The sequence below is a fragment of the Notechis scutatus genome, chromosome 15 (genome assembly GCF_049901735.1).
Source record: "Notechis scutatus isolate UNSWTSFEM ecotype Mainland chromosome 15, rNotScu1.2, whole genome shotgun sequence".
Taxonomy (NCBI): Eukaryota; Metazoa; Chordata; class Lepidosauria; order Squamata; family Elapidae; genus Notechis; species Notechis scutatus.
This window is the reverse complement of record NC_142023.1, coordinates 8078507-8089261: the sequence shown is the minus strand read 5'-3', so window position 1 is coordinate 8089261 and position 10755 is coordinate 8078507.

Here is a 10755-nt window from a genome sequence, read left to right as displayed (position 1 = left end):
AGCTAATCCTGAAGAGATCTGGGTGGAATCGACAATGAAGTAGCATCAGCCAAGTGCTCAATCTTCACTCCCTGCGGCCCGTCTTCCGAGCAAGTGAGAGGCTCTGAGCTTTTCCAGGTTTATTCTTCTTAAACACAGCGGTGGATAAAGTGAGGCGACGGGAAAATGTGGTTGTGGGAGCGTAGTGGAAACTAGAGAAAAGGGAAGGCACCACAGCTTAAAATCCAGAGGAGTTAAAACCTTGTGTGGTACAAGAATCCGATTCAGGGATCTGATTCAAAAAGGGAATTTGCACGGTTTGTAAATTTGCAGACCGTGCTGACTTTGAATGAATCTGGGTTCCTTTCATGAGTGCATTTTTAATGGCCAGTTTGGACCCACAACTGTTATAACTGTTATAATTTTACCACTAATAGAGACAAAAAGTATTTAAGGAGAAAAATCTGATGGTCGTTGGATACAATGCACCCTTAAATAAAAGAATACTTTGAACTGGACTCTTCTTAAAAACCTCCAGTGATGGAACACCCACAACTTCTGAAGGCAAGTTGTTTCACTGATCACACGTCGGGCATGATGTTCCAGAGGACAGTGTCAGCATTCCAACTAACCAACTCCAAACCAATAAACTCCGAGACAAACAATTCCTCAAAGTTCCTTTTTATTAGAGTTGTCATATTGCCACATCTGGGAAAACACGAACCGGAAAGTTCCAGGTTTTCCCTTCCCAAAAAAGAAATCAAAGATCCCTCCCCTGCATCCATCAGTCCATCACATGGCCCAATCAAATCTTCATCCCAACTGGAGCCATGCCTCCAGTCATTCCCCTCCAGGTGCAGGACAACATGTCCTTGACTTCTAAGAAAAAATGTTGTTGTGTTTAATCTTCTACCCCACTATGAAATCCCCACTCCCAAATTCCAAGGCTTCCAAGGCTGACAGACAGGACCTATCTCCTGGATCCCACCAGCCAGAATTCCTTGACAGATGGAGTCCACCACATGACCCTTCTGCCAAGATGAGTCAGGTGGCCATTGGGGTGAGACACTCCTCAGAATGATTACATGTTAATATAAACAGCCGGCTGCAGATATTTCCATTGTCATTGAAACGACTCATCACCGGATCATAGGAAGGTAGTTAAGAAGGACACGCAAAGGAGTCCCCCGCCCTTATTTATTTCTTGTTAATACTCATCTCCTGGGCTTCTATGTCATTCTCCCATTGCCAACTCTGAGCAACAGACATACTGCTTTTCATAAATCAGGCTAAAACCAAAATGACAATCCATCAATCACGTTGGAATGAAACCGAAGGACAGCAAATCAATAGAGCTAAATGCCGGGGATATCAATTGCACAAGTCAAAGTTTTCCACTGTCGGGGGAACAATATGACAACACTTTGAAACCAGGACGAGTTGGAAGAACCGAGTTTTAGTGGCCTTTCTTCAAAGCAAGAGGGTGAGAGTTGGTGATCTGTAGAAGTTGGAAGAACATCTGTGATGTTCTCTTCTGTGCTCCATGGAGATGACCATTCACGAAGGAAGGGATGTGGAAAAAAAAAAAAGGCAACGTTGCCAGATCTTCTTGGAGAACTGAAATCAGGCAGATCCACAGATAGTTGAGTCTTGACCTTGTAAGGTACATCAGGATGTAGAGATCCTGGAAAGAGTGGTAACATGGAGCAAAACTCACTTCACGTCTCTCTGCTCAGCCACAGAAATTTGGAGCTCAATTGTGTTCGTAGGTCAAGGATTGCCTGTAGCGTGAAGGACGTATCTCCCCAGGGTACAGGCAGACGGTTTCCTCTTTGAGAAGACAAGGTTGCATTCATTGCTCCTTCGGTGAGGCTTCTTCAGCTTTGGTTAAGGAAATTTACACGCCAAAAATTCAATTTATCTCACGTGAAGAGGAGGGGGGGAGTTTTTCTGAAAAAACGTGGTCTCCAACACGCCCTCTAACCTGATTGCGCTTCAACCCTGGGCAAGGGGTATGTTGGAAGAGTGTATAAATTACAAAGGGGTAGAAATTGAGGGATTCTTGATGGGGAGTGAAGGGTGCCCAGGGGGAAAACCAGGTTAACAGGGCCACATTTCAAGCAAAAACAAGCATTTGTCATAAATATTAAAGGCATCCTGGCTGGATTTTGATGAGAGTGGCATTAAAGCTTTTTTTTTTCCCCTTGTGTCTCTACATAAAAAAAAATACACACAGAGAAAGAAATGTTTATGTTTGAAGAACCTGCCTTCCAAAATCCACAGGAAGTCCCTTGACTTACAACCTGTCCTCATGCTTATGACTGTCGCAGCGTCCCTCACGATCAGACGATCAAAATTCAGGTGCTTGGCAACTGGCTTAGATTTACGATGGTTTCAGGATCACCACCTACGATCTTCCCAGCTGGCATCCGACAAGCAAAGTTAATAGGAAAAGTTGGATTCACTTAATGACCGCATGATTCGCTTAACAACTGCAGTGATTTGCTTAACCCCCGTGGCAAAAAAAGGTTGTAAAATCAGGTCTGATTCCCTTACTGTCGCCTTCCTTAGAGACGAAAATTCTGGAAATAGTTTTAAATAGGACGGGAGGTGCATATTGTAAAAGCTGGTAGCTCTGTGCATCTATTTTGCAAAGCTACAGAGGTAGTCCTGCACTTATGACCACTTTGGGGATCAGAACGTCTGTTCCTAAGCAAGGCCAGATTCCCTCCTCCCCAAACTGGATAACGGTAATCCATTGGCTCACCCCCAAATCTGTTTAATTTCCAATGCAATGCAGCCTCTCTAGAAGCTGTGATTAGACAAGCACGCCTCATCTCGCATGACAGGGAAATAAATTCTGATGAATTTAATTCATTGCTCCCGTCCAAAGGATGAGCTCACGGACCCTATTTTTAACTCCATCGGATGGCGGCCAGTTGACAACTGATGGATGTATTGATCCTGCTTTTTCTAAAGTCCTTTTGAAGGCAACAGATTTTCTGTACTTGGGACCCTGGATCTGATGACAGGAGCTAATATTACAGCCGCCTTTACTGTAAGCGAGGGATATCTGATGAAAGACTTTGAGAACTGATTGTGATGGAGATTAATGGGACACACTTCAACAACCTATCTGTTGATGTCTTCAACGTTTCCACCTTCTCTGGACTACGCTGCTCTCTTTATACATTCAGAAAACATCCCGTGCGGTTGTTGTGAAATGCCAGGGTTTGCCAAGGGTCCCGAAAGGAAGGTTGAATAGATTAATCTAAACCAGATGCACGCCTCTATTTCTTAGACACTTCCATCACATATCGTGTGGCAAAGTTTTTTAAAATAGTTGTTACTTTTCCCGGGCTTGCAAAGAGGCAGCTGCTTTCAAGGGTCTTTATTTAAACACTTTCTGAAGCACGTTTCTTTCTTTTTTACTGCTGGGTGCATAAAAACGTGTGCAGCCAACATTCATGTTGATTTTTGATCCCAAGAGATATTTTAAAGTTTTGTAGGGCCTAAACATGGCATCTGCTCTTGAAATTATAGGGAAATGAGGCAGTTGCTTCCAAGAGTATTTAAGCACATTCTGGAGTGGGCTTTTTTAAAAAAAGCCAAATTGGGCTTTGCCATAATACTGGAAATCAAGGCATGCATAAAAAAATCCATTTACTGCAGAAACTACCTTCCTCAATCCTTGTTCATCCAGCTAGAGTACCAATCTCACAAATGAATGCCAATTAAAACAGAGATCAAAAGAAATCAGTACCTATCCAGCCATTTAGAACTGAATCTCTCATCCCCTGGCGCCTTTGGTAAAGATTTTGATTTTTGTGTGTGTATGTTATTGTAAATATATTTTTCATTTCTGGGCTGTGGGTGCAGGAAAAGTTTGAAACTCGGATGTGTATCCCTAATTTAAGGTTTCTCTGGTTTTTCAAAGCTCTTTTCAAGTGTGACCTAGACGATTCCGGAGGTATTAGTTTTAATTACGTTTCGGTTAAAAAACTAATTTAGGAAGAAGAGAGAAGGAGGCGAGAAAGCTTCCACTGCAAGCCGTAAGATCTTTTATCTTGCTTTCGCTTGCATTGAGATCATAGTGGGTTTTTTTTCCCCATGCAATTTCGATTCACAGTTCATCCCTGAGCTTTTAATGTGCAAAGTGTTTTACATCGCGTTCTACCGCTCGCTCATCTGAGTAGGCGCTTCTGTGAAGTGTCCCTTTAATGCTTCTCCCACCCCCTCTTTCTCTCCCCCTGGCAGAATGCTTCTTTCAAGGAAGCAACATTTGAAGAAGGAAAATAAGGAAGGAGGGGGGAACCAAGCCCATACTGAAATTGGTCATTTGGAAATAGAAGGGGTTCATTGTCCCAATGAAATACAGGTAGAACTCCATATACCACCATTCGTTTAATCACCTTTCAAAATTATACCAGCCTGAAAAAGTGACTTATGGACCAGTTTTCACACTCAACGACTGTAGAAGCATCCCCGTGGTTATATGATCAAAATTCAAAGGCTTGGCAACTGGCATGTACTTATGACAGTGATCCATTGTGGTTGCAAGTGAAGGACTACCTGTAAATGTCTGCAAAGATATCAGGGTAACCTCTGATTTTCTGATTGGAACCAGGAATATTGACTCAAAATATTTCAATGGATTGTGTGTAGCTTCATCAGCCAATTGGTAGGACTGTGGCAGGCAATAAATCTGGGAACTTCGTTTTTTTAAAAATTTGATTTGTATTTGAATTTTTGTATTATTATTTTTTATATTTTTATTTGCGTGAATTTATTTATTTATGTTTATTTTTTAATTATTTCATTTTCTCTGGCTCTGGCTCTTTTTTTTTTTTTTTTTTTTTACAAATAACTCAAGGTGGTGAACATATCCAACACACCTCAGGGAGTGTAAAATTCAGTGCTAAATGGCTGCATGGGTACTGATTTCGTCACTGTTTTCTTTTGATCTCCGTTTTAATCGGCATTTATTGGATATTGGCACACTAGCCAGATGCACAAGGGTTCAGGAACCTAAATGTTGTAATTGTTTTCTTTCTGCATGCCTTGTTTTCCAGGATTGTGTGAAGAACACAGTGTTTATTCAACTTTTTAAAAGTTTAACTTTAATTCTTTTTTAAGAAAAGAATTCAGAATGTGCTTAAATGGAAGACTCTTGAAAACAGCCACCTCATTTCCCTGAAGTGCGAACCCAGGGGAAAAAAAAAATCAGCTATTTTTCAAGAGCCGGGAACAAACGCCACATTTAAACCCCATACACTTCAAAACACCTCTTGGGAACCAAATGCAACATGCTATCCAGGCCTTCCATTTACTTAAGTTGGCAGGAAAAAACTTGGCTTTGTGGATTTTTAATGCACCAGCAGTAAAAAACAAAAAAAGGAAAAAAAGGAAAGAAAATTGAGGCATAAAGACCAATTCAAAAATAAAGTAAAATAAAATCACATGGTTTTCCTGACAGGGTCATTTAAAATTTCATCTGAGGTTTTTATGATACAGTTTCAGGCGACCTTTGACGGAACACAAAAATGCAATTCCCCCCTTCTATTATTTTGTGCTTTGGATAAACGTTGCCCATTTCACCCACGCTCAAGATAGCTGAGCTTTTTTTTTTAAAAAAAAACACCCTTTAAAATAATGGCTTTTGCGGTTGTTCCTGGGACACCAACGGGTGTTTGTGAGAATTAAAACTTTCAGGCCCAAATAAAGATAGAAAACTCCCATTGATCATGAAGATATATTTTCAAACGGCTGAGCGTCGATGGAAAAAGAAAACAGAGGGAGAAATAGTTCATGTATTGATCTGATTTGCCGTCAGAATTGGCTGCTTTTCCTGCACTTTCTTTTCATCCCTCGATTTTCAAAAGAAATCCATGTGGAAGCCAGAACAAGAGGCATGCCAAATATGCCGCTGTAATGAGAATAATTATCTAACTGCCTTCGCTTTGGCTGTGCAAACACCAGGAAAACCGAAGGAATTCAGAAGAAATAAATGCCTTGCTAAAAATGCTGGCTTTATTTGCCACTCTTCCTAATACAAAAAGAGACGGAATCCAGCAATTGCTGTGCAGAATTCCAGCTGCTCTTTCATGGTAGACTTGGAAAAAAGCAGATTTTTTTTTTAAAAAAGGGTGCATATCTATACAATGATGCAAAAGATACTATGGACTGACATTACGATGAAACCACAGTTATTCCTTACTAGGATATATGGATAAGGAATTAGAAATGTGGGAAATTAATATTTTTATCTTCTATATATCTATCTCTGTATCCATCTTTGTGCTTCTGTATCTCTGTATCTCCCTGACTCTCTGTCTCTCTCCCTCTCTCTATCATCTACTGGTATCTCTCTCTCTCCCTCTCTCTCTCTCTCTCACACACACACACATACCCCTAATCTATCATTGTCTGTCTATCTATCTATTCTATGTCTATTTACTTATCTTCTATCTATCTACCTATCTGTCTGTCTATCTAATCTATCTAGTCTATTTATCTATCATCTACCTACCTACCTAATCTATTATCTATTATTATCTCCAATCTATTATCTCTCTTTCTCCCTCTCTCTACCTACTGATTTCTTCTCTCTCTAATCCATTTTCCCTCCCTCTCTCTAAATCTATTTTTTTCTCTCTGCCTAGTCTATCTTCCTTCTCTTTCTCCCCCACCCCGCCCCCCGCCTCTCTTCCAGACAAATCCTTTGATAGGTTGGTGCAAAAGATTAAGAGCTGTGAGTAATCACAGCAACGATAATGGGTGATAATATGACTCATCGGAAGCACCTAGGCGTCTACGAAGAATATTGATTGTTGGGAAAGTGTGAGTCCCATAAAGCATTCGGGCATTGACAAAACAATATTCTTGCTAAGTGGCATCTTCACACAACCACTTTCTATCGCATTCCCATGTCATGACTTGTGGTTTCAACAATACCCTTATTTACTTACCTACCCAATACATTTAATCCGTTTGTTGAATGGCCTGCTGGTTAACGTTGCATTGCAATAAACCAGGTTCCTTTGCACCATTCAGGGCATTCAACATTTGTGTCTACATTGGGGTTGTGTGAATGAATGCGGTTAGTTAATTTATGATATGGTAGCCTGTGTGAGCTCAGAAAATGTACAAATGTAAGTGGTGAATATATGATATTGAATATCAATGCAACCAAACCAAAAACAAACAAACGATATTTTCCACAGGCACCCCGGTAAACTCTGATCATGGCTAACATTGGCCTACCTTGCAGGGCTTAACAGTACAATGCAAGCAAAGGTACATTTATCAATTATTTGATTTATGTAGCCACCCATCTCATTTTTACTGGACTTGCAAAAAAACAACAACAACAACAACCAGAACCACAAAAATACACAATATAAAACACAAATACTGAAAACACATAGTAACTGGGCATACACCTTCCAGTTTTGACTGAGAGAATTTGTCTGGTTTTCTTCCACACAAAAGTAGTAGAAATATAAATCTTGCTTGGTGGAAGCACAAAGAAAAGCAGAACCATCTCAATGGAAGGGGAAGGTGGTTTAACTGCATTCAGACCAGTTTTGAAACAAGGATTCTGGAAGGCACGTCCAGAAATCCTAGTCTAAATGCAATGAAACCATGTTCGGTTGAGATGGTTCTGCTTTTCAGATTTCCAATCAGAGCCTTCCAATATTTGAGGGGCTACCACAAAGAAGAGGGGGTCAACCTATTCTCCAAGACACCAGAGGGCAGGACAATAAGTAATGCATGGAAGTTCATGAAAGAGAGATCCAACCTAGAACTAAGGAGAAATTTATTGGCAGTGAGAACAATGAATCCATAGAATGACTTGCCTGCAAGAAATTGTGGGTGCGCCATCACTGGAGGTTTTCAAGAAGAGACTGGACAACCATTTGTGTGGAATGGCATAGGGTGTCCTGCCTGAGCAGGGGTTGGACTAGAGGACCTCCAAGGTCCCTTCCAACTCTGTTATTCTGTTATCTTCAATCACTGTACACCATTCAGGAAAGCTATTTACTCCAGGATTTTCATGCTAATATAGTATGACATCAAACCATCAGCAATTTGCAACAATAGGTGCAGAAAATACCTAATGCCTTTTTGAAGGCTTGCTGTGAGATGAGATAGACAGATTGACAGATAAACCTCAATGCGTCGCACCCCGCTGTGCTTCTATTTTCTTTCCTTGCATATCACTTCTTGCCTTCGATATTTATTAATTATTAAATTTATATGCCACCCATCTCATGGTTTGGGACAACAGGATGAGATAATATGGACTAGTGAAAGTTTAATTTGTTTAATTTAATTCATTATTTCCCACACTCATTTGGTCCAGATCTTTTGAATTCCAACCCTGAGAACTTTCAGGTGAATAGAGTTAACGGACGTATGCATGGAAGACATTTTGGCAACTTGCCCTTTTTGCAAATGAGCATATGCCAAGAGAACTGTACAGGCGTGTCCAAATGACATCCCTGAGAAAGTTCATCCATTTCTAGCAAGAGGGATAAGATGCTGATGGTTGGTTTCCAGTAGATACTCGTAACCTTGATTGAACAAGAGAGCAAAGGCAATAGACCTGGGATCACCCACCCAAGTTTCAATAGGTCTGAGATGTCAAACCTGGAGCCAGAGAACTGCATTGAATCACCCCCACCAAAGTTTCAACATTTCCTTAAAAACCCAACATGGTGGCCACCCAATTGTAATTTAGAAAGAAGAGTATTGGGGTGAGAACTAGCAAGAAGATTGGCTAGGCAAAAATAAAGGAGAATATTTGGAGCTCAGGGCTGGAATGAAGGGGTCCTTGGAGCTCCCTGATCTTGGTCGTCTTCTTGCAGATGTTTCATGACCCAAACTAGGTAACATCATCAATACTATGTAATGGTTAGCACTGATGTCGTTGCCTAGTTTGGGTCATGAAATGTCTGCAAGGAGATAACTAAGTTCAGACAGCTTCATCAAGGACCCCGCCATTAGACAAAAATTTTGGTCAATTGGATCGGATGGGAATTAGAAAAGCTAACCAGGACCCTGGACAGAGCTTCAGCACCCAAACTCTGGTTCATTTGAGTTGACGAATTGCATTCAGCCCAACAGGGGATTCAGACTGATAAAACATCTTCTTGCCTCGGTTAAAAAGCAACCGGCAAAGTGGTTGGTGATTGGCACTCAATTTGATGCAAACCCCATTCCCCCCCGAAGCTGTTTAAAGATTTAATTTGAAAGAGAGAGGCAATTGATTCTCCTCCAAACAGAACCAATCGATGAAAGGGTCCCACAACCCCAAAGATTTTGGAAGCAATTCTTAGAAGTCCATAATTTCGAGTATTTATTAAGATGGGAATGGTTAAAAATGAGATCGCTTGTGGAAATCTAGGATAAAAAAAAAAAAACCTAATGGGAGGAACACTTTAACGCTGAAATCAAAGTGAGGGTGCTTTCTAAGCTTGGTTGTTTTCTTGCAGACATTTCATGACCCAACTAGGGAACACAATCAGTACTAGAAGGGGTTTGTGGAGAAAAGGAGGAGAGGAAGAAGAGGTTTCACTGCCAGCACTGATGATATTACCTAGTTGGGTAATGAAACGTCTGTAATAAGATAACCAAGTTCAGAGAGCACCAAGGATCCTTCATTTCAACCCTGAGCTACCAATATTCTCCATTATGGGTGAAATCATAGCTTCAGAGAACTGGGCGGACATTCTAACCAACATTGTATGTGTTTTTACAAAAATTTGACAGTCAACGTCCATTCAATTTGGATCGTCTCCTGAAGTAAGCGTTAGAATCCTCATTGCATCTTTTAACTAATTCTGTGATGCATGACACACATGAGAATAATCTTATAATGCACAAATTACCAGTCTTGATGTAGCAGAAGAAGAGGCTGAGCTGGAAGGCGGGATTAAATGTGTCATAAGTTTGGAGTCACTGCGCAGCCACAAGAGACCCACATCCAGCCCTCCTTTAATTCCGTGGACTCTTTCCTAGAACCAATTTACCATTAGTTGACTAGATACTTCTATTTGAGGTAGCAATAATGCATTGTTCTTTGCTTTGAACTCAACGAATGCTGCTGGTTATTTGCACCTGACACTTTATTTAGTATTGTTTATGGGTTTGAGGGGAGGCTGCAGTGAACAGCAAAATGAAACCAACTTGCAGGATAGCATTTTATTTTTCAAGAGATAGTAAACTGGTGTTAGGAACCCACCGAGATGACGCAGTGTTCAACAGCTCAGATGAAACAGCCGAACAGATATTAAGAGAACCAGCTCCAGAGATGGTGTAGAAAATGGATGCTTTTCCCCAAGAGTGGAATGAAAAGCCGAACGGTCAAGCGATGAAATGAAATTAAGCAAAGGAAGGCATGAGAGGAATGTTTTAGAAAAAGACAGCTTGACAGTTACAGCTCTTAGTCCTCGGGACAGCTTCCCATGGGAAGCCGAGAGAAAAGGCTGTAATTTAAGATATTTCAAGCAAGACTTGACTGAATATCACAGACCACATCAGAAGGGGATGTTTGCTGGAGAAAACAGGAGTTTAGAGCAGCCAAGCCCATCAAAAAGCTGATCGGAAGAATCAGAATTGGAAGGAACCCTGAGCAGCATCAAGTAGGACCTTCTGCAGCATGGAGGAAATAAGATTGGGGCCCCACAAAGAATATTAAGGCTCTTGAACGTAGGAAGAAGATGCACAGTGGGAGACATTATGCACATTTGGTCTAGCCGTCAGGGCACTGGG